General features: G+C 46.9%; 1 protein-coding gene and 1 pseudogene across 1 annotated transcript in view; one reads left to right on the forward strand and one right to left on the reverse strand.

Moving 5' to 3' along the window:
- LOC139437360 (protein RUFY3 pseudogene) overlaps window positions 1–26,928 on the forward strand; it is a 166,509-nt pseudogene that overhangs the window by 28,457 nt on the left and 111,124 nt on the right.
- The window catches only part of LOC139437329 (E3 ubiquitin ligase TRIM40-like), a 174,065-nt gene that overhangs the window by 7,727 nt on the left and 139,410 nt on the right, over window positions 1–26,928 (reverse strand). The gene's annotated exons all lie outside the window — the stretch shown is intronic.

Here is a 26,928-nt window from a genome sequence, read left to right on the forward strand (position 1 = left end):
CGGGGCTGTCGGGGGGAAATCCCGCCGGGGGCCGTGGGGGCCGAGGCTGCGCGCCGGGGGCCGGGAGCTGGGCGCTTAGCGGGACGCACGGGCTCCGCGCGGGGGGCGCGGCTAGTGGGGCGAGCGGCGGGGAACGCGGCGGGGCCGCAGCCTCGCTCACCGCCGGGGTCGGGCCGCAGGGCCCGCGGGGCTCACGGGGCTGCGCGGCCGCCGCGCGACTTCCCGGGTCCTGCCCCGGCTCAGCCCTTCGCTGGCCCCAGAAGCCCGCGGGATCGGGGTGCGAGAGCGGGGTGCGGGGCCCGGGTGCCCGCCGGCCCCGGGCCCGGCTTCCGAGCCAGCCTTTCTCCTTCCCCTTTCCCCCACACTTATTTCCCCACAATAAACCGGTTTGGCCACGTGTCGCTGGAGCCAAGCGCTCACCCCTCCTCCACCCGAGAGTCCTCCGGGCTGTCGTCCCTGCTGATGTTCTCGCTACCTGGCTTTTAGAAGAACGAGTAAATGCATTTCTGGATAACTGTGAGATAAACACGTCCAAATTCCCACTACACTCCTGATTTTGACACCGCAGCGGTTTTCTTTCTGCTTCAAAGGAGAGAGCAATGTAATTCGTTCATTCCTGCAACAATGTGTCAGGCTCCTGGTTAAGTGTTTGTTAAAATCATAATCCCTAACATGTATTTTTTTTTTCGGTTTGAGAGGATCACTTTTAACATTTTATACTGTGGTAACATTTTACACTGTTGTAACACCATCCCAGGGTCCACAGGATAGAGGAGTAAAATATGGATTAGTGTGGACTTACTGGTATTCTACTATAGAATTATTGTGACTGTAGCAATAGAAGAAATTGTAACATTGATGTGGAGGCAGTGGCCACGGTAGTTGCTGAGGGCAGGGAGAGGGAAGGAGAGATGGGATGTGGGACATTTTCAGGACTTGGAGTTGTCCTAAATGATATTGCAGGGTCAGATGCTGAACATTATTTATCCTGCCATAACCCACTGAATGGACTGGGGGAGAGTGTAAAATACAACATAAACTCTAATCCGTGTGGTACAGGAATGCTCCAAAATGTATTCACCAAAGGCAATGAATGTGCCACACTGATGAAAGAGGTTGTTGATGTGGGAGGAGTGGGGGTGGTGGTGGTGGTGAGATGTGGCGTACATGGGAACCTCATATATATATATATATATATATATATATATATATATATATATATAACCTCTTATGTATATATGTGTGTGTGTGTGTGTATGTATCTTTTTTATCCCCCCCCCCCTTTGTGGCTTTTTCTTCTTTTGCATGCTGTCTGCTCTCTGTGTCCATTTGCTGTGTATCCTTCTGTGTCTGTATTATTTTATTTTATTTCCCCTCCTCCCTTGCAGCTAGCTTGCTGTCTGCTCTCTGTGTCCATTTACTGCATGCTCTTCTGTGTTTTTTTTTTAAAGATTTATTTATTTATTTCTCTCCCCTTCCCCCCCACCCAAGCCCCAGTTGGCTGTTCTCTGTGTCTATTTGCTGGTTCTTTCTTCTTTGTCCGCTTCTGTTGCTGTCAGTGGCACAGGAATCTGTGTCTCTTTTTGTTGTGTCATCTTGTTGTGTCAGCTCTCCGTGTGTGTGACGCCATTCTTAGGCAGGTTGCACGTTCTTTCACACTGCGTGACTCTCCTTATGGGGCACAGTCCTTGTGCGTGGGGCTCCCCTATGCGGGGGACATCCCTGTGTGGCAGGGCACTCCTTGCGCTCATCAGCACTGCACATGGACCAGCTCCACACGGGTCAAGGAGGCCCCGGGCTTTGAACTACAGACCTCCCATGTGGTAGACGGACGCCCTAACCACTGGGCCAAGTCCGACTCCTGTGTTTTTTCGTTTGTCTCCCTTTTTTGTGTGTGTCACCTTGCTGAGTCTGCTCTCCATGGTGTCTGCAGGCTGGGCAGCTCTCCCAAGCATGCGGGCAAGCCTGCATTCACAAGGAGGCCCCGGGATGTGTACCCAGGGCCTCCCATGTGGTCGTCAGGAACACAACTGATTGAGCCACAGCCGCTTCCCTATATTTTTTATTGTAACATTTTTTGTGATCTATGGTATCTTTTTTAAAAAAGACAATTAAAAAAATTAAAAATTTCCCATTTCAACTACTTTCAAATACACAATTCAGTGGTCTTAATTACATTTGCAAAGTTGTGCTGCCATTACCACCACCCACTACCAAACTTTCTCAGCACCCCAAACAGAAATTCTGTACCCACTCAGCAGTAACTCCCATCTCCCAGAGGGTCACTTTATGAAAAAATAGAGATAATTTTTAGAGCAGTTGTGGATTTACACAAGAATCCCCTGGGAAGCTTTTTACAGGTTTGACAAAATGTGTAACGACCTGTATCCGCCATTGCAGTGTCCTGCAGGACAAGGCCAGTGCCCCCAAATGCCCCGTTACCCCTCTTCTTCCCTCCGGGGTCTCCTGCCCACTCATCAGTGGTGCACGTTTTTCTGTTAGTGGACGAGTAATTCTACTCTGTCCATAGCTGGAGCATTCTAAGAAAGCACAAGCCCGTCCCCCCACCCAACATCTCCTCGGTCACTCTGGCTGTGACATAAACTCCTGGTGACAGTGTGGTTGGGTTGTGACAAAGCTCCTTCCTCTGTGCTGAGCGCTGGATGACTCCGGGGAGCCCTGAGGGGCAGGAGGGCCTGGTCCATGGTCCACACTGGACAGAGGCCCAGGCGCAAGACAAGGCTGACGGCTTCCCAAGCACAGCGTCCAGAGGGCTGGCTCCAGCACTGGCCAGCTGCTACGTCCAGGTCCGTCTTACTGCCTGGGACTTGCCGCTTTGGAGCGTTGCCAGCGTGGCCACTGGGCCGGGGGTTTGCGTGGCTGCATTCTCTGTAGAGCCCCAGGAGGCCAGCCTTGAGGGAAAAGGCCCTGCGGGAATGCACAGCAGCAGCCCCGGGGCCCTGTGTCCCACCTCCTGCCCGTCAGCACAGCCTCACCCAGGGTCCTGAGGCTTGGCCGCTGGTCAGGACTGGCCGTCTCCAGACCCCCTGCCTTTGCCCTGAGTTCTGGCCTCCCCAGACATTAGGTGCCTCCCCAGGAGAACCGCCTGTTTCAGATGAAGAAAACTCACTGCACTGGGCTCCCGCAGGACCGGGCTGAGTGCTTCGGGGAAGCAGGAGAGCCTGGGCGGTCCCAGGGCTGCAGAGGCCAGGTCGTGGAGCTGGCCCTCTAGGGCCCCTTTCTCTGCGGTCCCCGGGTACCCTAGGCCGCAGGAGGCAGGGGTCCTATCCTGGGGACAGAGCGCGGAGGGAGCGTCAGGGCCGGGCGCTGCTCTGGAGCTGGGCAGGGTCCACGCGGCCTCACAGTGGCGCCTTCCTGGCCCGCGTTGGCCGCGCACCGCTATTCCCGCAGCCAAGGACCGCGCCCGGCGTCCACTCCTGAGGCCAGTGAGTGTCGCTCGCCGCGCTGTGGGCTGCGCCCATGAGGTGCTTCTCGTCACCGCCCTGTCGGGGCAGGCGGGGGTGAGGAAACGCGCAGTTCAGGGGCGGCCCCGGTTCTGCTGTGGAGGCGCCAGGACCCTGGAGAGCTCCTGGTCTGCGGGATCGCAGGCGGCTCCGCGGTACGGGAGGACAGAAGACCCTGTGCTGGAGCGAGGCGAGACCCCTGACCCAGGAAACGCCCAGCCTCAGGGGAATTCGGGATTCTCATTCGGGTGAGGAAGAGAAGGAACGACCTGAAACGCAGGAATAATCGAGAAGGGAGATTGTGAGAACTGCTGATAATCAACGCGCTGGAGCGTAGAGGTCAGCAGTCCCGGGAGGGCCTGGGGAGCTGGAGGGGATCCCAGCGAAAGCCGTCCCTGGGGAGGAGCAGTTAGACCCTGAGAGCCTCCATCCCGGAGAAGAAAAACCCTGTCCAGAAGGCCGCCTCGGCGTCAGAGGAGGCGCCGTGGTCAGCGTCACCTGAGACGGGTGCCCCTTTCCTGTGGGCAGTGCTCGCCGCTTAGCAGCCCTGCCACGCCACGGCCTCGCAGGAGCTTGTGCCATTTTGCAGTGGGCCTGGTGGAGGAGCAGGTGTGCTGGAGGGCTCAGGTGCGGCCTCAGACTCCCGCCTCTCAGCAGGTGCCCTTGAGCAGTGAATGTCCTAAGTGTGCAGTGGAGGCACCAGGCAGGCGTGGGCACCCAGTAGGTGTGGCCGTCCAGTAGATGTGGGCAGGGGAGGGTGCCAGCAGAAGTGGGCACTTAGCAGGTGTGGGCGCTGGCAGGTGTAGGCGCCACCGGGCTAGCCCTCGCCTCTCCCTCAACAACTCTTGATCACCTAGAATCACCTGCTGCCATTTACAGAGACCAGGCTTGAAGCGAGATGTTCCACTTGTGGATGTACACGGTGGGCTGTGGGTGTTTGCAGCAAAACCACAGTGATGCGAGCTGAAATACGGTCCAGATGGGATCTGTACAGCCAGGACGTGGGGTTGGACTTGGAAATGTTTCTTTGTCCAGCCAAAAGCGAACTGCGCTGGACAGGTAACCTTGTCTTCAGCTCCCTGTGACCTCTTCATCCTTTGACACATACATATCGAGCTTCTACAAGGCATCAAGCATGACATTTTCCATTTAGTGATTTTTAACCATCTTCAGTGGTCACAAACTTTAAGATCTTCGTCGAAAAATAGAGCCCCTCTCCCCAGAAAAGTTTTATAAGTTTTTATTTTATATTTTGCTTAAGCACTTGAAAATAAGTTATAGTCATGGTACTTCATCCCTAAAGTCCATAGCACTCTCATACATAACCCTAATGCCATTATCACACCTAAGAAAACCAATCATTTCTTCATATGCCCAATAGCCAGTCTAGTTCCAAATTCCAATTATCCCAAAAATATCTATATTGCTTTTATTTTTTAAAACCAGGATCCAAAGTTCACACATTATGGTTGGTTATTATTTCTGTTTAGTCCTTAAATCAAGAACAACTGTTTTTTTATTTTTCATGACACAGGCTTTTCAAAAGACTAATAGCTGTCTTGTGGAATGTCCCATATTCTGGATTTATCTGACTTTTCTTCAGAACATGGTTTAGGTCATTCTTTATCCTTCATATTATCTGTAAACTGGAAGTCAGGTCTAGAGGTTTGAGTAGATTCATCAGGTCAAACATTTTTGGCAAGAATATTTCAAAGGTGAGGGCGTGTGATTCATGTGGCGTCACGCTGGAAGCGTGTGCTGGTTTGCCCCTCTGCCAGGGGGGCTGGATTTGGCTCCTTGTAAGCTGGAGACCACCAGCTCTCGCCCTCCACAGAGAGTGCAGGAGGCGGTCTGGGGGGAGCAGGGTGCTCTGGCATCATGGGGCTGGTGGTCCCAGCACTTTCACCTAATGGTTTAGCATCCACTGGGGTCCTTGTCTTAATAGAATGGTGATGCTAATTCTGTTGTCCCTTCTACACCTAACTGGCATTCTTCAATTCCCAGTTTTACTAATTTAGCCCATATCCACTCATTTTTATCCAGTTTCAGGGGTTTCAAAGATCCTTTGAAGCCTAACATGGATCCTGGGATGTGGACATCTGCTCTAAGTGCAGAGGTGGCTGCTGGTGGCAGGTTTTGAAGGCCCTTTGACATGGAGCCTGGGATGTGGACATCTGCTCTGTTATGGAGCTGACTGCTGGTGGCAGGTTTTAAAGGCCTTTTGAAATAGAGCCTGGGATGTGGATATCTTTGCTAAGTGGAGAGGTGGCTGCTGGGGGCAGGTTTTGAAGGCCCTTTGACATGGAGCCTGGGATGTGGACATCTGCTCTGTTATGGAGCTGACTGCTGGTGGCAGGTTTTAAAGGCCTTTTGAAATAGAGCCTGGGATGTGGATATCTTTGCTAAGTGGAGAGGTGGCTGCTGGGGGCAGGTTTTTTTTTTAATATAATAAAGTTTATTTTTTTCTTTATTTTCTTTTAAACGTTACATTCAAATAATGAGGTTGCCATATACCCCTCACCCCACCCATGCCACCCCTCCCACATCAACAAACTCTTCCATCATTGTGACACAACCACTGCACCCAGCGAATACATTCCAGAGAACCACTGCAGCACATGGACAGTGGTCCACATTGTAGTCCACACTTTCCCCCACTCCACCCAGTGGGGCACGACAGGACACACAACATCCAGCATCCATCCCTGCAGCACCACCCAGGACAACTCCAAATCCTGAAAATGCCCCCACACCATATTTCTTCTTTCCTCTCCTGACCATTAGCAGCCACCACGGCTACCCTCTCCATATCACTACTACAATTTCTTCCCTTACTCATCACAATAGTTCCCCAGTAGAACACCATTATGTTCACCCTAATCCACACTCTATTCCTCCAACTTGTGGACCTGGGATGGCTATGTCCAGTCCCCCTCTACATCAAGAGGGGAATGAACTTTATTTTTAAAGAGGTTTTAGATTACAGAAAAGTTACATTGAAATTATGAGGGATTCCTGTGCACCCTCCTCCCTTTTGCACATCATCCCTTTTTTTTTTAAATGTAGCAGTACAATTTATTATGATGTGCCCATAAAATCCACTCATTAAAAAATGCAAATTTGTCCAGTGATGGGCCCTTAATATTGGTGACTATTTTTATAAGCCTGTGTGCTTGAACTTTCAACCAGGCCTACAGCTGCAGGGTGCCTAAGAGCTACCTCCTGAGAGCCTCCATGTTGCTCAAATATGATCACTCTCTAAGCCAAACTCAACCTATAAATGCATTACCTTCCCCCCACTGTGGGACATGACTCCCAGGGAAGAGCCTCCCTGGTCCTGAGGGATTTCTACCATCAGCAGCTGGTGATGCAACTAGAAAAAGACCTTGAATAAAAGGGGGAAATAGTAAAGACAAATGAGTTATATGGCTAAGAGACTTCAAAATGAGTCAGGCAGTCATCAGAGGGGTCATGCTTATGCACATCTCAGCAGGATCTCAGAGACAGCCAAAGTAGATACAACTCCAGGTAGTGGTGCTCCTGAGGACTGTGGAGACACTCAGGACCTGCAGTCATGGCAGATGACTTGGAGTTTGGTGCCTTCCCAGAGGATCCTACTTTGGAATTTGTGCTCCTGAGTATGACGGAGTTGAACCCAGATGTGACTCTCTACACATGCCTCTTCTGTCACTTTTACTGAATTTGTGGTTGGTGCTGGGGTAGGTGTATGCTCTGGAAACTTGAATCTCTGGACTGTCCATGTGCCAGCTGGGCCCTGAACCTCAGCAGAGTTGTAACACCTACTCTCCAGTTTGTTGGACTTATCCAGGTCAGCTAACAAGGAGGTGAGGATGGTCAACCAACATACCAGGGACCCAAGAGAGTCTACAACTGCAAACAGGAAAATCCCATCAATCAGCCAAGTGGCATCTAAGCCCCTCTCAATTTAGAGGTGGAGTGGGTATCACCATCCCAGGGTCCTCAAGATGGAGGAATAAAATATAGATTAGAGTGGACTTACTGGTATTCTACTATAGAATTATTGTGACTCTAGCAATGGAAGAAATTAAATCATTGATGTGGAGGCAGTGGCCCTGGAAGTTGCTGAAGGCAGGGAGATGGAAAAAGAGGTGTGATATTGATGTGGGCTAAGCATGGGAGGCTGTTCATCTCTTTGTAAGTTAAGCTAGTCTATATGTGTCCTGACCTGTGGGTGTGGGACAGTGAGAGGCTGCAGCCCTGCCCTTGGTGACCACGGCAGCGATGCCAGTTCCAGGAGACAATTTAACAGTGCAAATGCTAGATACAAACCAGTCAGTCCAGGGAAACTCTGATAGTGGTGATGCTGAATCTTAAGGGAACTTGGACTTGGCCTTAAATAGGAAATATAATACAGCCTGTGCATAAATTCAACATGATCTAATTCTGTATCCAAGTGTGCCTAGTCTCTAGAAATCCAGTTAAGTGACATAAACCCTATAGGCTTTGAATGTTCAAAAAGGATGTAAAACTGAATGTGTATTCAAAGTAGCATCCAGACTGAATGTGGGTGAGATGCTAATTCAAGCTCACCTAAAATGTGTGTGATATGTTAATTCCACACCTATCTGGTACTCAGGCAAACAGTTAACTAACAAAGAAAGTAGTTTTTTTCATAAAAGCACCATTTGACTCCCCATCCTGTATAAAAGGAACTTAAAACTCTTTTTCGGGGCTCAGGTTTGGAACAGAATGCTCCCAAGTCTGGCCAGCCACCAATAAATCATTTTTTCCTTCTCAAAATCATTCCTGAGTTCTGGCCTTTCTATATGCAAATAATTGAATCTCTCTTGACTACTACAACATTTTGGGAGGCTCTCCCAGGATTGCAAATGAAGGCCAAACCTGTAGCATTTTGCTGCCCCTTCCAGATCCCCAAGGAAGCCAGGAGGACTCAGGTGAACCCCAATCTGGGTACCCCTGGATTAAATTTAATCCAGAAAAGATGTGAGCTCCACTGGAATCTTCCTGTTGAAAATCGAGGGCAATGGAAGGTCTGAAGGAAAATTCTGGGAATGAAAAAGAACTCCAAACATGGAAAAAGGTAGGACTCCCTGGGGGAGCATGGTCAGGAAAACCCTAGCTTTGATTGCTAGGGTGAGAGGCTGATCACCTCCTGAGAGAACCCCAGTACCTCCAGAAATTTGGGAGTAAACCATTCTCTTTAGGTCTGCAAAAAGGAGAAAAAGGGGGGAAAGTCTGGTGTTTTGGGTTTGTCTAACTGCATGTTGGAATCTGGTCTGGTCTTGTCTCTGCCAAAAGAGTAAAGACTTGATTATGATGGGAAAGGATGTTTATAGGTTCAAGTCCAAACATCCTAGAAATTGGTTTGAATTTTGAAAAACTTGGTTATAAGAAAATGAATAGGCTTTTCTGGTGAGGCTTGATCTGGGTGTAAAGTTAAACAGTGAAAAAAATCTAGCTGGAATCTTTTTTATGGTGCTGAATTGCAAATGAATTCACTTTATATCAGATGTTAATGTTAAGTGTTCTCTCTCTCTAAGGTTTGTGGTGGCTGCAGGGGCAGTCGTGCTGAAAATATATATATATAGAACTTGTGGGTCAGATTAATAACTTTTGTGCTTTTGTCTGTGTCAGCTAAGTGCTGGTATTGGAGTTGTGCAGTTATGTAAAGTGGTGGAATTTGGTTGAGCTGGAACCCTCCCTTGCCATTGGCAAGTGGGTAAATTGATTTTGGGGCAAAACTGAGGAGTCTAGATGTTTGAGCATGCTCTGCTGTCTCATCTCTGGTCTGCCCCTTTGCCCGGGGTTGGGGGCCATCTGTGTCCGTGCCACACACCTAGGTTTGTTGGGGCAGTCAGGGTAGCTCAGTCCCTAGAAGGGCACTGAATTTAAATAAGTTCTTCTGGCCCATTTTGGCAGAAAGCTGGAAAGGGGGGAGTGGCCTGCCCCTTTCAAGTGAGTCCACACCTTCTATTCATAAGCCGCGTTCCTATTTGATCACTGTGCACCTGACTGCCTGGAAGGGGGGAGGTAAAGGAAATGCAGAGCAGGATCAAAGTAAATGCAATTTATTCCCTAAGGTGTCAATGGCCAAAATAAATTTGCATTCTGCCCAAGTTCTGCTTTTCCAAACTCTCTCTCTGTGAGACTATGTAAAAATGCTTTGAGATATTTTAAAGCTGTAAACTTGTCTAAAAAATGGAGGTTATTGCTTAAAAACAATAGACCTCTAATCACTTAATAGCCTTTTTAATGATCTGACTGGAAACTTCAGGTTTGTGAAACTGCAGGAAAAAAAAGAATAAACCTCCACTTTAAAATCTGTGTTTGACTTTTGTCAGTTGCTGGCACCTAAAAATTCACTGTGAAAGGTAGCTTAAAAATGAATCTTTAAATGCCAATACTTTCTCGCTGGTAAATTAAATGTATAACCCGCAGATAAAAAATTTGTTCCCTTACTAGGAAGAGGCAGAACTTCACAGGATTGTTACTAATAAAATTCTTGTAACTTAATTAATAAAGGTATCTAATTCACCTTAAGGTTAATAAAAAACTTAATAAAAACTGTAAGAGTTAAGATCACTTATTGATGCATTTATATTATAAAACAGCAGAAGGATAATAGCTGAAATTATAACTAGGTGGATTTAGCCTGAACCTATTACTGTAAGTGTAAATTTTAAACTAACCTTACCTTCATTTATGGTCACTTCGAGCCTAGCCTAGCCTCACCCCTTGCCTTTGCTTATGGTTATTTCATACTTCTGCCCCTATAGTCCAGAAAGAAAACAAATGTGAGACATCCCTATCTCCTGTCCTATTGGTATTAGTAACCCTGCTTTTTCTCATGGAATTCAAAGTAAAATAAAAGGTTCTGAAACAAAGGAAAATTGTATTTGTTGGAGAAAATACGGCACTTACTGGGACATGGAGACTGCTTGACCATAAGCAAAGAATTTATTGAGAAGCTCTCCCAATGGAGGGGTCTGAAGAACAGGCTTCAGCTCCCCCACCAGCATGGTGGGGGTCTGAAGAGAGACTTCAGCCCACTCATGGAAGGGGGGACTTGAATTTAGACAGAACTTTCCTAGGTGGGGAAATGATAGTTAGTGGGAAGGGTGTTAAGGGTCCGAGTGAGGTAGTGGGAGGGGTTGAGGGAGTCTATGGCTTCTTGGAATGCTGCAGGGGCAAATGTTTCTTTTTATCTGTAGGGTTTTAGAGGGTTTGTAAATAGTGAGGGTTTGGTAGAGGTAGTAAAGATCTCCATCTCCCTCTACAGGCACATGCAGATGGTGAAGATCTCTATCTCCCTTTACTCCTGTGTCTACAGGGTTCCTTTTCTACCTGTGGGAAAGTGCCTGCCCTCAGACATGAGGGAGAGGGTTTACCTTTTTCCCAGTGATATCAGGGGAAACGGAGGTATAGCTTAATTATTGCAACCTTCTAACAGTATTAAAGCATTGAAAACATTTTGGTTATAAGCCATTAGTTAAAAAACAAAATTCTTGTGCAAAACTGCATTGTTATAGTGCAAATTAAAAAAAAAAAACTTTAAAAAATCTTCAATTATTTTGCAGTCACACTTGTTTCATAAAAAATTGAAAGTTTTAAGTAACCAAGTTGTGTTTCTGTGTCAAACTATTCATGTCTGCCTATTGCTCAAATTGCTGGGGTTAAATATGCAGTTACATAAGTAATATATATTTCTAAAACCTAAATTAAACTGAACGGTATATAAAATAATACAATTTATAAGTAACATCAATGAGTTGTGTTTCTTTGTCTAACTCTATTTGTATCTGCCTATTTCCTCAGTGTACATCTTCATACATCAGGATAATAATATCAAATTAACAAACAAAAATTCTTAAAAGAGCTTTATTCAAATTGTCAAAAGTTAAATATGCAGTTATATATGTGAATAAATATTCCTGGAGCCCAAATTAAGCTAAGCAGGATGGAAAGGTCATATAAAAATCTGATTATAAAAACTATCAGAAAAGGGCCTTCTCTTTACTTGAGAGCTTTGAGGGTGGGACTAGGTGTGGCAGATTAAACCTAAATACTAGTGTTGTAGAATTTGAGAGGTTCAATTATTTGCATATAGAAAGGCCAGGACTCAGGAATGATTTTGAGAAGGAAAAAATGGTTTATTGACCCCCGGCCAGACTCCAGAGCTTTCTGTTTCAAACCCAAGCCTCAGAAAAGATTTTCAAGTTCCTTTTATACAGGGTGGGGAGTTAAATGGTGCTTTTATCAAAGAAAACTACTTTCTTTGTTAGTTAAGTCTTTGCTTGAGTACCAGATAGGTTTTCTGAACATTCAAAGCCCATATCACTTAATAGGATTTCTAGAGACTAGGCACACTTGGATACAGAATTAGATGATTTGGAATTTATCCACAGGCTATATTATATTTCCCATTTGAGGCCAAGTCCAAGTTCCCTTAAGCCTCGGCATCACCACCATCAGAGTTCCCTGGACTGACTGGTATGTATATAGAGTTTGCATGGCTAAATTGCCTCCTGGGACTGGAGTCATTGCCATGGTCACCAAGGGCAGGACTGCAGCCTCTTACCATCCCACACCCACAAGTCAGGACAGACAGCATAGGTGATCTCCGAGGAGACAATGAGCCTCCCACCCATAGCCCACATCACTGGGCTTGGGAGAATGTAAATTCGTTGCCTTCCCCCCAGCGTGGGACATGACTCCCAGGGATGAGCCTCCCTGGCACTGAGGGATCAATACCAAGTACCAGCTGATGACGTAACTAGAAAATGACCTTGAATAAAAGGTTCAACTTGGACCAGCAGAATATCTCTGTCTACATATAATAACAGCAGTTAAAAATGCTTTTTGACCTTAATCAAGGGTGAAATGGAAAGGACAAATGAATTTATAAGGTTATGAGTCTCTAAAAAAGAGCCAGGAATTTGTCAGAGGGGTTGCCCTTATGCACACCTGAGCAGAGTCCCAGAGACAGATAAAATAGATACAACCCCAGGTATTGGTTCTTCTGAGGGCTACAGAGACCCACAGGTTCTATGGTCATGGCAGATGGAGTTCAGTGCCGTGTCAGTTGGCCTTTCTTTGGAGTTGGTGTTTCTGTGTGATGGAGCAGGTGTGATCTCTTTTCACAAGACTTTCCTGTTACTTTACCAGAATTGTAGTTGGTGCTGGGGTTTAAGATATATCCAAGGGATCTGAATCTCTGGACTGACCATATGCTAGTCAGGTCCTGAGCCTCAACAGACTTCAGCTCCTACACTCTGGTTTATTGGACTTACCCCACTCAGCTAACATGGAGTTGAAGAAGATCAACCACACACCATGGAGCCAAGAGTGCCTACAACTGAAAGCAGGAGGTTTGCATCCAGCATCCATGTGGAATCTAAGCCCCCTCTTGACATAGATGTGGAATGGACACAACCAATCCAAGGTCCACAGGATGGAGGAATAGAGTAAGGATTAGAGTGGACTTACTGATATTCTATTCATGAACTATTGTGGTTAGTAATCGAAGAAAATGTGGCATTGGTGTGGAAAAATTGGCCATGGTGACTGCTGGGTGTGGGGAATGGGAGGAAGAGATGAGATGTGGAGGCATTTTTGGGACTTGGAGTTGTCCTGGGTGGTGCTGCAGGGACAATTATCAGACACTGTATGTCCTCCCATGGCCCACTGGATGGAACGTGGGTTATAATGTGGACTATCGACCATGAGGTGCAGCAATGCTCAGAGATGTATTCACCAAATGCAATGAATCTGTCATGATGATGGAGGAGAAAGTTGCTATGGGGGGAGTAGTGGGGTGAGGGGGGTGAGGGGGGTGGGGAGTACATGGGGACCTCATATTTTTTGAACGTAATATTAAAAAAAGAATTAAAAAAAGGAATCCATTTGTCCTGTAATTTCTCAGTTTAAACATTTTAACAGCCTTAAAATAAGGGTTGTCAGTGGTTCTGTTGCCAAATTTTGGTAAGTAAAAAAAAGTCCATAAAAAATATGGAAAGGTCTTTCTTGGATTATGATTAAACAAATTATCTAATTGTAATGTATTTCGGAACCTGGTAGTCAGTATGCTTTTAAAAATCATTTGCAGTTTCAGAACTTAAACAAAGAAAAGAGGTTTTAGCTTCCTGTAAAAAAAAATCCTTGCATAAACTATAATGGTTTCAATTTTATTTAGCTTGGGTGTAACTGATGTGGGCTATGGGTGGGAGGCTCTTTGTCTCTTCGAAAATAACCTTAACCTAAGCTGTCTGTGACTTGTGGTGTGGAATGGTAAGAGGCTGCAGCACTGCCCTTGGTGACCATGGCAATGACTCCAGTCCCAGGAGGCAATTTAGCCATGCAAACTCGATAAACTTTAAATATTCAGGGAAAATGCAAACCAAATGTGCTAAAAGCTTATCTAGAATGTGTAAAGTCCATGCTAAAAGCTTACCTAGGATGCGGAAGATATATGCTAATTCAAACCTCTTGAGAACTGAAACAAAAGGACTATTTGGCCTTTCCTCTCTGTATAAAAGGAACTCAAAAATCTTGTTCTGGGCTTGGGTTTGAAACAGAAAGCTCCTGAGTCCAGCTGGACATCAATAAACCATTTTTCCTTCTCAAAATCATTCCTGAGTCCTGGCCTTTCTATACGCAAATAATTGAACCTCTCTCAAATTCTACAACATAATCTCCCTTAGTTTATAAACTACCCATTAAATAAATTAACATATGTACAAAATCTTTGGAGTAATAAAAACTGTAAGTTCATGTTAATGAAATTAAGCTAAAAATTGTAAATATGTGCTCTTAAATAAATAAGTAAACTTCTTTGGTTGGTAATTATAATTTAATAATTTTATTTAAATGCACAGTAACTTGTCTATGTGGTTGTAGTCAATTATAAAAAGTTTGTAAAAATTTCTTACAAACTAAAAACATTTAAATGGTTCTAGTTCTAAAAGTCATTGTTAACTAAAAACCTGGATTGGTATTGGTGGCAAAGAATAACTCCATGATAATAAAATCTGTCTGAAGGCCACTACAAAGTGCATATTTAAGTAAACAGTAATAAAAAGTTATCTTGATTCTATTGGGAATCTTCCATTTTCATTTTACCAATAAAAAATCTTTTTTTTCCCCCTCTATTACTAAAGTAAAATACCTACCATTATCTTCATGGTAAAATTGTATAAATAAACAAAGTCATTTGATATAAGATGTGTTGCATTAAAATGTTTAAAATATATGAAAACAAGAAATAAACTTTAACATTGTCAAACTCTCTTGTGCATTCAAACCAGGCCTTGAATACATTACAGGTTGCCTTTCCATGTGAGTTATTGGCTAGGCTGGTCACTAACCCCTCAAATAAAAATATTTGCTATATCAGCCCCGATATCAGTTTCAAGCTCCTGCAAGCAGCCAATGATGGCTCGGTACAGCCAAGCGTACACTGGATATCGCCTCCAGACTGGCACTGTTCCATAGTGCCACAGAGCACTGTGCACCAGGCTGGTAGAATACTGGAAACTCTATGATCAACGATGCTGCGACTTGCTCACTGTGTAAAGAATATGCTAAGTGGAGGCATGATTACCAGGACACCATAAGTAAAACTTAAAACACAATTGGCATTATGGCCTGCTCCCATGGAGAGATGACATGTAAAGTATTACAAACCTGAAACTTAAAAATATTAATCGCAACTCAGAATCCTTATGCATTAAGTAATACATTAATTAAGTGCTGTACTTTTATCCTATACTAAATATATGCCTAATAATTATAATGCTATCTTTTCTATTCTGGGTCAGGTACAAAAGTATATTAAACATGTTAAATTCCTGGTAACTTCATTTTCTAAATAGTTAATAAACATGTCTATAAAATAAGGTCGCGATCTTAGCTAAAAAAGAATGGGGCCCCCAGTGGCTTACAGGTAGCTGGTTAATTGGTGCCAGACTCAGCCAACTTACTATTCTCCTGTACTCTACTGTGTAGCAAAAATGAGCTTGCTTGCTAATAATGAGTCACCTATTGAACTGTCAAAATTACCAAAAATTATACAATTAAACCCAAAATATAAAAAACTTAATTCTGTAGTTATGATCATTCCCACAGCTAAAAACTAAGAAAATTTCCGTCTTGGTGTGATGTGGGCTATGGGTGGGAGGCTCTTTGTCTCTTTGGAGATAACCTAAACTGTCTGTCCTGACTTGTGGGTGTGGGTAAGAGGCTGCAGCCCTGCCCTTCAGTGACTCTGGTCCCAGGAGGCCATTTAGCAATGCAAACTCTATATACATACCAGTCAGTCCAGGGAAACTCTGATGGTGGTGATGCCAAAGCTTAAGGGAACTTGGACTTGGCCTCAAATGGGAAATATAATATAGCCTGTGCATAAATTCAAAATCATCTAATTCTGTATCCAAGTGTGCCTAGTCTCTAGAAATCCAGTTAAATGATATAAACCCTATAGTCTTTGAATGTTCAAAAAGGATGTAAAACTGAACGTATATTCAAAGTAGCATCCAGATGGAATGTGGGCAAGATGCCAATTCAAGCTTACCTGAAATGTGGGTGATATGTTAATTCAAAATTTCTCTGGTACTTAGGCAAACACTTAACTAACAAAGAAAGCCATTTTCTTTCATAAAAGCACCATTAGACCCCCCAACCTGTATAAAAGGAACTTAAAAATCTTTCTTGGGGCTCCAGTTTAAAGCAGAAAGCTCCCAAGTCTGGCCAGCCATCATTAGACCATTTTTTTCCTTCTCTAAATCATTCCTGAGTCCTGGCCTTTCTATATACAAATAATTAAACCTCTCTCAACTTCTACAATAATATGGGGGCATTTTTGGGACTTGGATTTGTCCCTGAATGATATTTCAGGGACAGAAATAGGACATTATGTATCCTGCCATAATCCACTTAATGGACGGGGAGAGTCTAAGCTACAAAGTAAACTATAATCCATGTGTGTAGCAGTGCTCCAAAATGTATTCATCAAATGCAGTGAATGCACCACACTAATGAAAGAAGTTGTTGATATGGGAGGAGTGGTGTGAGGGGTGGGGTATATGGAACCTCATATTTTTTAATGAAATATTTTGTGTGATCTATGTATCTTAAAAAAAAAGATAACAGAATGTTGCAGAAGTCAAGAGGTTCAATTATTTGCATATAGTAAGGCCAGGAATAATTTTGGGAAGGAAAAATGATTTATTTATGACAGGCCAGGCTCGGAGCTTCTCATTCCAAAATCCAAACACCGAACAAGATTTTTGAATTCCTTTTATACAGAAGAAGGGCCAAATGATTCTTTGTTTCAGTGCTCAATAGACTTGAATTAACATATGTCTCCACATCCTAGGTAAGCTTTAACATGGGCTTCATACATTCTAGATAAGCTTTTAGCACATTTGGTTTGCATTTTCCCTGAATATTTAAAGTTTATAGAGTTTGCATGGCTAAATTGCCTCCTGGGGCTGGAGTCATTGCCATGGTCACCAAGGGCAGTGCTGCAGCCTCTTACCGTCTCACACCCACAAGTCACAGACAGCTTAGGTTATCTAAGAAGAGACAAACAGCCTCCCACCCATAGCCCACATCAAGAAAAATTAATTTTAAAGTCCACATTTTAAAAAATTACGCACTTATGGTAAGGACTAACCTACCTGCAATAATAATCTAAAAAAAACAAACCATCATTGTGACATTTATCAGTACTTCACACATCTAACAAACCCTGAAGGTGTCAACTACATTATTATCACTTCCTTAAAGCCAAAAACTTAAGCACAAATCAGAATTAGGAGAAACTTTAGAATGTTCACATTTGTATGCATGTTTGGCTGAAGTTTCAAAGATTCCACATATAACAAAGCCACAACTTTGAAGCAAAATGAATGTTGAAAGTATTTGGTCCTTCTGACAAACATACTCTACATAAGCAGGCAAAACAGAGTGAATAGTAAGAGCAGTATATTTTCAGGAGTGAAAGCAATCACTGATTTCCTTTATCATAAAACAAAGGTCAATGAGTCAGGATTTTAATAACATTGACCAAGTTATTTTCTATTCTGAAATTGCTTTTCAAGTTGTGTTTTTAAAATGTATCCATCCATGTATTTGTATTAAACTTATATATAAAAAACATGCTCAGGATTCTAATCTTATGTATAAATGATAACTTATCAACCATAGTCCAAATACTACACAATAATGCTACCATTTACATTCATGTGCTTCATCTGATAGACTTTTCTTACAAACAGGAGTTTTGCCCTGTTTCTCCAGAGTAAATGTTCCTGTGTCTAAAACTTTAAATGATTATAAAAAAAAGATAGATTCAAATAATTCATGCTGTGCATTTTCCTTCATTGGGCTTTGATAAACTCTTCTCCAAATCTCTCACTCTTGTTTTTTACTTTCAGGCTATAGCACTCCCTTTAGTATCTCTTGCCAAGCTGGTCTTTTGGTAACATATTCTATCCATTTTTGTTTGTGAAGACTTTGAACTCACCCTCATTTTTTAAGAACAACTTTGCTGAATACAGAATTTTTGACTGGCAGTTTTTTTCTTTCAGTGCCTTAAATACTTCATACCACTTTCTTCTCTCCTCTGTGGTTTCTGATGAGAGGATGGCACTTAATCTTATAGAGTTTCCCTAGTATGTGATGCCTTTTTGGGGGGAATTTTTTATACTTTATTTTTAAAGAGGTCTTAGCTTACAGAAAAGATACATCAAATATATAGGGGATTTGTATGTGAAGCTTTTCTTTTGCTGCTTTCAGAATCCTCTCTTTATTTCTGATATTCATCATTCCAAATAGTAATTGTCTGGGGAGTAGATCTATTGAGATTCATCCTGTTTGCCTGCTTTGTTCTTCTTGGATATTGATATTTATGTCCTTCATAAGGGTTGGGAAGTCCTCAGTCATTATTTCCTCAAATATTATTTCTGCCCCTTTTCCATTCTCTTCTACTTCTGGGACACCAATAATGCAAATATTTGTGTGTTTTGCATTGTCATTCAATTCCCTGAGACTCCATTCCATTTTTTCCATTCTCTTTTCTTTCTGTTTTCCTGTCTTTTCCAGTTCAGATGTTCTGTCTTCGAAATCACTAATTTTGTCTTCAGGCAATTCAAATCTGCTCTTATGTGCCTCAAATGTATTTCCAATCTCATCTATCATGTCTTTCATTCCCATAATGTTTGTAACTTTTCTTTGCAGACTTTCAAATTGTTCTTTATGCTCTCCCAGTGTCTTCTTAATATCCTTATTTCTTTAGTCATATTTTCTTTAAATTCTTTGAAGTGATTTAGGAGAGCTGTGTGATTATCACTGATTAATTGTATTAAATTCAGTGTCTCTTTAGGATATTTGGATTGTTCTCTCTGGCCATCTCTTCCTGTTTTCTAGCATAGCTTTTAGTTTTTTCTGATTTTTAAGCATCTGAATATGTTGGTATCTTTACACTGATGGCTATTATCTCTCTTTTGTCTATTTTTCCCCAAAAACTCTTCTTTATTTTTATCTTTAAATGTTTTTATTATTTTTTAACATAGATAGATCATACAAAACCATAGCTCTTCTTTTATATTTGATTCAACTTATTCTCAGTATTTAAAATAGCCCAGCTCGAGGTTTTAAAATCGGACCAGGGACTCACTAGTGGGGTGCAGATTTTTTTCCCTGGGGTTGGATACAGAGAGCACAGTTTTTGCCCATGCAGTTTCCAGAGGGGCCAGCAGATGGCGCTAGTCAGCTCGCCTTTCCCCTCAAGAGTTTTAGTCCCTGCTTTCCTGTGTCCTGTGTGGAATCTCCAGATTCAAAGCCGGCTCTGCTGGCCAAATTCACTGAAGAAAAGCGCCCCGGCCTCTCATCCCTTTTCCCTTGAAACAGCTGATAGGGAGGAAGATGTCTGTTCTCCTCTGAGTCGACTACAGTGAGACAGGGGCTCTACCCCTTAATATCTTGGGGTGGAGGGGAGCCCTTCCCAGCTGCATCTGGGGCTCAGTAACTCACGTTTGTCTTTTCCACGTCTTCGTCTCTCTGTTCCTCCCCATCCTGGGAGTTGTGTAGTACTCTCCTCATCTGCTGACCCCCAAAGCAGGTCCCCCGGGCAGGTTTGGTTCTTTCTCTGTTGTTTTTGTGAGAGCACTCAGGCCTGCCTGTCAGTCCACGACTATCTCCCCCAGTGCTCCTGGTGGCAGGTTTTAGAGCTCCTTCCACACAGAGCCTGGGACGTGGACATCTCTAAGGGCAGAGGTGGGTGGGTGGCAGGTTTTAAAGCTCCTTCCACACAGAGCCTGGGACGTGGACATCTCTAAGGGCAGAGGGGGCTGGGGGGGCAGGTTTTAGAGCTCCTTCCACACAGAGCCTGGAATGTGGACCTATCTAAGTGCAGAGGGGGCTGGGGGGGCAGGTTTTAGAGCTCCTTCCACACAGAGCCTGGAATGTGGACCTATCTAAGTGCAGAGGGGGCTGGGGGGGCAGGTTTTAGAGCTCCTTCCACACAGAGCCTGCGACGTGGACATCTCTAAGTGCAGAGGGGGCTGGGGGGGCAGGTTTTAAAGCTCCTTCAACATGGAGCCTGGGATGTGGACGTCTCTAAGTGCAGGGGGGGCTGGGGGGGCAGGTGTCGTGTGGGAGGAGAGCTGTAGCTGGGCCTCTCATAGACCTCTTATCCTTCCTGTCAATTGCTGTGGAATTAAAGCCCCAGCCTCAGCAGGGCCAGGTGGTGGGGGGATGCCCAGCCCACAGGCTCGCCCAGCCCCTCCCTGTCCTCTCTCCACACACGCTGCTCCAGCTGGCAGGAGCCTGGGCTGTGCTCGTTTCCTCCATAGTAAAAGCAGGGAGGTGGACCAGGCAATTCCAGGGTTTCTCCCCAGTATTTATTGTCATTTGCAGTTAAAGTCCTTTATTCTAACATTTGAGCTTTGTACCTGCCTGTTCTTTTCACACCCTTTATGCCTTTTACTCACGTGTTTGAATACCTTGGTGCTCCCAGCTGGACTTCATTCTCAGCAGTACAATCACCCCTTAGTTGGTGCCATACTTTCACTAAAGTGATAAAAACACTTTTAGATATTATCACATTAGCTCCTCCAAGAGCTATTATAGTCCTGTTTTGTTCTCTCTTTGGGTCTTCTCAAGACTGGAGGAACTAAAGTTGAAAATCATAAGAATTAAACAAAAAAATAAAATAAAATAAGAGCAGAAAAATTTTGGGGATAGTTCCCGTGTGGGATGCTTCGCGGGCTAATTCCTCGCTGCGTGGCCGTGGACTGCCGGCGTCCTGCGGCGCTGAGAGCCCTGGTCCCGCCCTGAGTCCCGGGCTCGGCTGCGCCCCGAGGCGGCGGCGGCCCGCGGGCTGTGACGGCCCCCCACCCACCCAGTCGGAGTCCGCGTGGGCAGCGCCCCGGCACGCGGCAAGCGGGCGGCCCACTCGGGCTCCAGGAACGCCTCTGCCAGCTCCCGGCGCAGGGCGAGCCGCCGCCTACGGGCTGTGGGAGGAGGCGGCGGGACCCCACGATCGGCTCCGCAATGGGGCCCCATTCCAGTGAACGGTGACCGCGGCCAGCCCGCGCTGCTGCGGGAGGAAGAGTCAGGCCCAGCAGAAATCCACCTTCTCGGCAGGTAAAGATGTTGAGGAAAGACAAGAGCAGTCGCGGGCGGCAAGTCCCCCGAGGCGCTCTTGGGCCCTGAGCTCAGGGTCCCGCCGTCCCGAGGGAGAGGAACCAGCCAGGGCCGGAGAAGCTTTGCAGGAGAGGAACGCCGCCGGGGAGGGCCTGAAAGCCGGAGGACAGACCTGGTGAGCCCGGCCAGCAGCTGTGCGCACCTGGAGAGCGCGGGGCAGCTCCGGATCCATCCGCAACTAGAGCAGCCCGGGGAGAGTGAGGCCGCGGTCAAGGCGCTGGCCGAGGACCTGCTGGAGCCGGAGAAGTGGGCGATGCGGTGCCAGCCAACGGGGCCACGGACCTCGCCACGGCTGCGCTCCCAGCTGGACCTCCAGGAGGATCCCGTGAAGGAGCCGAGCCCAGCTGGACCTCCAGGAGGATCCCGTGAAGGAGCCGAGCCCAGCTGGACCTCCAGGAGGACCCCGTGAAGGAGCCGAGGCCCAGCGGGACCTCCAGGAGGACCCCGTGAAGGAGCCGAGGACAGCTGCACCTCCAGGAGGACCCCGTGAAGGAGCCGAGGACAGCTGCACCTCCAGGAGGACCCCGTGAAGGAGCCGAGGCCCAGCCGGACCTCCAGGAGGACCCCGTGAAGGAGCCGAGGCCCAGCCGGACCTCCAGGAGGACCCCGTGAAGGAGCCGAGGCCCAGCCGGACCTCCAGGAGGACCCCGTGAAGGAGCCGAGGCCCAGCCGGACCTCCAGGAGGACCCCGTGAAGGAGCCGAGGCCCAGCCGGACCTCCAGGAGGACCCCGTGAAGGAGCCGAGGCCCAGCCGGACCTCCAGGAGGACCCCGTGAAGGAGCCGAGGCCCAGCCGGACCTCCAGGAGGACCCCGTGAAGGAGCCGAGCCCAGCCGGACCTCCAGGAGGACCCCGTGAAGGAGCCGAGGCCCAGCCGGACCTCCAGGAGGACCCCGTGAAGGAGCCGAGGCCCAGCCGGACCTCCAGGAGGACCCCGTGAAGGAGCCGAGCCCAGCTGGACCTCCAGGAGGACCACGTGAAGGAGCCGAGGCCCAGCTGGACCTCCAGGAGGACCCCGGGAAGGAGCCGAGCCCAGCCGGACCTCCAGGAGGACCCCGTGAAGGAGCCGAGGCCCAGCCGGACCTCCAGGAGGACCCCGTGAAGGAGCCGAGGCCCAGCTGGACCTCCAGGAGGACCCCGTGAAGGAGCCGAGGCCCTGCTGGACCTCCAGGAGCACCACGGGAAGGAGCCGAGGCCCAGCCGGACCTCCAGGAGGACCACGTGAAGGAGCCGAGGCACAGCTGGACCTCCAGGAGGACCCCGTGAAGGAGCCGAGGCCCAGCTGGACCTCCAGGAGGACCACGGGAAGGAGCCGAGGCCCAGCTGGACCTCCAGGAGCACCACGGGAAGGAGCCGAGGCCCAGCCGGACCTCCAGGAGCACCACGGGAAGGAGCCGAGGCCCAGCCGGACCTCCAGGAGGACCACGTGAAGGAGCCGAGGCCCAGCTGGACCTCCAGGAGGACCCCGGGAAGGAGCCGAGCCCAGCCGGACCTCCAGGAGGACCCCGTGAAGGAGCCGAGCCCAGCCGGACCTCCAGGAGGACCACGTGAAGGAGCCGAGGCCCAGCCGGACCTCCAGGAGGACCCCGGGAAGGAGCCGAGGCCCAGCTGGACCTCCAGGAGGACCCCGTGAAGGAGCCGAGGCCCAGCTGCACCTCCAGGAGGACCCCGTGAAGGAGCCGAGGCCCAGCTGGCCTGGTCAAGGGCAGGACGGAGCTCAGCGGCCTCCAGGAGCGGAGGTGCAGGCCGACCTCCCGCTGACCACGACCACCCGGCAGAGCCAGCAGACCTGCCCCTCGCCCCCACCCCGACCGGCCAGCGGGCAGCGTGAGCCCCTGCACCCCGGCAGCCCTCAGGCACCCGCCGCTTCTGCAGCTTAAGGCGACGGGCCGTCCAGGAGTGGCCTCGAGTCCCCTCGATACTGGACACTCTCCGTCTGCCACCGCGAGGGTCTCGGCGGGCTCAAAGGAACCTGCCCCCTTTGTCCAGTCACCAGAGGATCCTGGAGACAAAGAGGAAAAGGGAAGATGGACTCGCTCCACCTCCGCTCTGTGCCGAGGAGGCGGAAGGCTGGACCAGGCCTCCTGGTGCCCTGTTACACCAGAGGAGGACTCGGCTGGTGGCAGCGGCGCCCGGGCGGGCAGGGGGTCTGCGCGTGGGCGTGGGGGCGTGGGCTGCGTGTGCTGGGGCGCCCCGGGGCTGCTGCGTGGCGGGCGCCCTCTGAGCTGTGCGCCCCACGGCCCGCAGGTGAACTCTGTTTTCTCCTTGGAGCGACAGGGCTGTGGTTAACCTGGTTCATTTCGTTTTTTCTACAGGGATGTTTTTGTCTTTTTTCTAGTGTTGGTTTTGTCTTTTCGTTTGGTTGGTTGAGGGTTTTCCCCCCTTTTTCCTCCCTCTCCTCCTTTTCACAAAACTTGAATAAAAAAAAAAAAGAGACTGGGGGAGTGGAGCGCGTGTAGCTCAGCCGTTGAGCGCCTGCCCTGCAGGAGGTCCCGGGTTCAGTCCTGGATGCCTCCTTAAAAAAAAGACCTGGGTTTATATCTGGCTCATTAACAGCACTGTGTTAAATTAACGCGGAGGCCATTGAGCTGTGCGGGAAGGACGTTGCCTCCATAACCAATATCGTCAGTAACTGCCCGATGCTGCTGTGCCCCGTGGCCTCACCTGGCCTCTGGACGCCCTGCGCTCTGTCGCTGTCCTCCCGCCTGCTCCGGCGGCCTCCGGGGCTCTTGGCACCGCAGCTCCATCCGCGCCCGCGCGGCTGCCCCGCCTTAGCCCGGGGCTGCCCCGCCTTAGCCCTGGGCTGCCCCGGCCTCTGCCCCTGCAGCTCCGCCCCTGCTCTCTCTCGGGTCTGAACACTCCTGGATTTGGGAAACGGGTTCTGGGTTCCCTCCAGATTCCGCTCTGCTCCAGGTATGTGCTTAGTACTTTACTTTTCTTTTTTTCTCTATCTGAAAATAAATTTGTTAACTTTAATCCAAAGCTCATGCCAGTAATTACAAAAAAGAAAATTAATTCATGCCTATAAATATTTACCAAATTAAATTAAATAACATTTATCTCATTATGAAATTTATTAATGTCACCAATAGTATTATTAGAATGCATAGTATTGGCACAAGTAGGAAAACAAACACAAAGCCATAAAATGAATACCACTTTACAATCATATTGAGGATGAAAAGCATTTATATTCAGTCACATAAGCATGTGTGTAAATATATTTAATTTGGATTGGTAGAGACAGGCATGCACAAAGAAAAAAATGTTTAATTACTACTACATACTACAAACAAGTAAATTAAATGAATAAAATATTTAAAATAATATTCAGGAGAGTGTGTGCCATGTATGTTAGTATTATGTAGTTTTTCACATGAGCACATATGTCATTGTGGGGTAAGTGTGTGTTGGTATGTGATTTTGATGTTTGAACATACAGCATAAACTTATATGACAACTTAAAATCTAAATGTTTGAGGTGCTAAAAAATAATAGGAATATCACTGAAATATTTTAAACAATAATATTGTAATGCCTAAGGTGGATAAAGGGTAATATCTAAACAAAGTAACTGCGTTTTTTTCATTCTATGATCTTTTTATTTTTTATAATATATTTTCCCCCATTTTTCTTGTTTTTCAAAAGATACTTCGATTACATAAATGCTACAGAGAATATATAGTGTATTCCCATACGTCCCACTTCTCATCCCTCCCACATTTTCCCACATCAGCAACATTTTTTATGAGTGTGGTACATTCATTGCAATTGATAAACACATTTTGGAGAATTGCCGCTAAGCATGGATTATAGTTTACATTGTAGTTTACACTCTGTCCCATTCAACTCAAGTCCTGAAAATGCACCCCCCCATTACACCTGTTTTTTCCCTGTCCGTAATCATAGAACATCCAAAAGTCACTGCCTCCACAACAATGGTATTTCTTCCTTTGCTAGAATCTCAATAAGTCTATAGTAGAATACCAGTAAATTTATTTTAGTCCACAGTTTGTTTCCAAATCCTGAGGACTCTGGGATGGTGATGCCCACTCCACCATTAATTGAGAAGGGCTTTGACCCCTTACATCTGATGGCTGACTCTTGCTTGCACTCTTGGTTCCTTGGTATGTTATTTGTCCATCATCTCCTTCCTGTTAGTTGTCATGGGTGAGTTCATTGAACTGGGGAGTGGGTGTTAAACTCTGTTGAGATTCAGGGCTCAGCTGGCACATGGACACTCCAAAGATTTAAGTCTCTTGGATGTCCATCTACCAACTCTAGTACTAATTATAGGTTCAAATAGAGGGACAAAAGGGTCAAGCATAGGGAAACCATGGCTGAGTCTAACTCTGCCACATTGGGAAGCACAAATACCAGATTAGGGCCACTGGCAAGAGGCCAACTTCCTGAGCTACCTGCCCTGACTACAGTGTCTGGATGTCTCCATATCCTTGAGGAGCTTTTCTATTTGGGGTAGTATCTACTTTGGCTGTCAATGAGACTCTATTGAGATATGCATAAGCATTATTTCTGGGATGCCTTCCTGACTCACTTACTAACTCATTTGTCTTCAGCATTTCCCCCTTTTGGTCAAGGTCTTTTTTTCCCCCCAGATGCATTGCTGGTTGGTACATGGTAGCACTCCCTTGGTGCCAAGGAGGCTCATTCCCAGGAGTCATGTCCCATGCTGGGGGGAAGTTATTGCTTTTATATGTTGATTTTGGATTAGAGTGAGGCCACATTTGAGCAACAAGGTGGCTCCCAGTAGGTAACTCTTCGGCACCCTATGTCACTAGGTTAAGTTTCAATTTCAAGAGCAAAGGCTTATAAGCATAGTCATCAATATCAATGGACCATCCTCCTTCACAGGTCATTGTCCTGTACTTGGAGCATTCTTCTTGTTCCAATATCAAATGTGGCAGAGTTCCCCCAGATGGGAATTTGATATTCTTTTGATTACTATGTGAATCTCCACCCCCTGTGACAATGCCCCATGAACATTTGAATACATTTATATGCCTTATATGTATACCCAGGTGAACTTCCTCCCATGTATTGCTTAGTACTTTCAATGGAATTCTTTCATTCAACCATCTTAGAAAGTCTTGGAGGCTAAGTATCATGCTCTTTGCACTTCATGGGTAGATAAACTGAGGCTCAGAGTACTTAAATGACTCTGTTTTCAGGTGGAGCTGGTGCCACCTGCCTGTGTGGATTTGGATGTGCTGAGGCTTAAACCTAGACAGGAGCTGGGCCTGGCTGCAATGGTAAACAGGAGCCAGGTCATCTCAGCACTGAGCCCTGTGCTCTCCAAATCCTTTCAGAGTTGCTTTGTGCTCCCAAAGTCCTCTCAGTCCTGAGCCCTGTGCTCCCTCAGTCCCTCCGTGCTGAGCTCTGTGCTCTCTAGGTCCTCTGGGTGCTGAAACCCATGCTTCCTCAGTCCTCTTGGTGCTGAGCCCCATGGTCCCTAAGTCCTCTGGGCACTTAGGCATGTGCTACCTGAGTTCCCTGGGTGCTGAGCCCTGCGCTCCTTTAGTCCTCTGGGTGCTGAGCCTTGTGCTCCCTGAGTCCTCTGGGTGCTGAATCCCATTCTCCCTGAGTCCTCTGGGCACTGAGCCCTGTGCTCCCCAAGTCCTCTGGGCACCCCCAAAGGGCTGGCTCTCAACAGCACAGAGGATTCCTCCCACACTTTCTTCCCTCATGATTTAGCCGGGCAGGTCCACCCTGTGCACAGCTGAGGAGCTGGAATGCCG

Source organism: Dasypus novemcinctus, chromosome 22 (assembly GCF_030445035.2).
Source record: "Dasypus novemcinctus isolate mDasNov1 chromosome 22, mDasNov1.1.hap2, whole genome shotgun sequence".
NCBI lineage: Eukaryota > Metazoa > Chordata > Mammalia > Cingulata > Dasypodidae > Dasypus > Dasypus novemcinctus.